Here is a 1,438-nt window from a genome sequence, read left to right on the forward strand (position 1 = left end):
GGCCCAGACTTGGTTTTGACTCCTGACGTTGACAAAACTCAGTCACATGACCACCACATAATCTTTGGCTTCCTGGCTCATGTAACACTCGCCGTAATCCTCTTCCTCACTTGTGGAGCTGCTCATGGCTGACATGGTGGCAATAAATACATGAAGCTTTCATCCATCAATATTTACCAGCAGATGTTTAAGAAATTATAAAAGAAAATTAAAGGAAATGTAAATTAATGTTTTATTTATTAAAGGTTATCACAGTAAATATGTCCTCATTTTTAATAAGTGTGAATACTCTTTCCACTTTAAGATATTTTAGTGAAATCAGGATACAGCCTCATTTATTTATTTGTCTGAATTGGGAAATTAGGCTCTGTATTTTGCCATGTTTTGGCCCCTCGTAGAGCAGCTGATCATAAACTAAGGAGTTATCAGAAAAGTAAATTTATTAAAGAAATAACGTAATATAGAGTAAGTAAACATAAATATGGATGAAGAAAATGAAAAGGCCGTGTGAGCTGTGGATGTTGACACTGAATACTGGTGCAAGTGTTAGCAGTGGTTGGTGGAAACCACAAACACAGGAAATAGACTCAAATGTAAAATGACAACATCTGTATTTCAGCAGCTGATGCCTGACTTGCATGTTTGAGAGATTGGTCTGTATTTCATTAAATGAGGTCTATCTAGTAGTCAGATGAACTGAGTTGAAGTTTTATTCAGAGGCCTTGGACCTCTTGTTTCTCATCGCCGGTGGAATAAAACACCCTGTACCACACTGCTCTTCCAATTAAGGTTTAATCTCCCTCCATTCAGCAGACTAAACATCCCCCGACAAACAGCAATGTGCAGCTGTGGGCTGTAATTATGCTTTAAGTCTGAGCTGCACACATTACAGCACCAGCTCAGGGTTTGTTGTGGTTGTAGGAACCCACTTCACACAGGAAAATGGCAGCATGGTGGGAGGAACACAGTGAGGGACTGGAAACATGACGAGGCTTTATTCATCATACCTGCTGGTCTGTCTGAGGAGTGCAGGCTGTATGTGTGTAGAAGTCTGGGATTACACTGGCTGTTCAGGTTTACAGAACGTTACAAATCAGCTGGATAATTTAGCGTCTAAGGAGGAGTTTCTGTCTGTTCTCAGGCTGATGGTGGGAAGTCTGGGCCTAATGTCACTGTTTTATGCTCGATTGGCTTTAGCTTTAGTGTCTCAAATTTATGGGTTGGAGTTTTTCTAATTTCACTCTGACCTGGAGGTTTATTTAATTAAATTAATTCCTTTTGTTCTTCTTTACTGAAGCCCTAACGTACATGGATGGATGGATGGATGGATGGATGGATGGATGGATGGATGGATGGATGGACAGATGGATGGACGGATGGATGGACGGACGGATGGATGGACGGATGGATGGATGGATGGATGGATGGACGGATGGAT

Source organism: Melanotaenia boesemani, chromosome 6 (assembly GCF_017639745.1).
Source record: "Melanotaenia boesemani isolate fMelBoe1 chromosome 6, fMelBoe1.pri, whole genome shotgun sequence".
NCBI lineage: Eukaryota > Metazoa > Chordata > Actinopteri > Atheriniformes > Melanotaeniidae > Melanotaenia > Melanotaenia boesemani.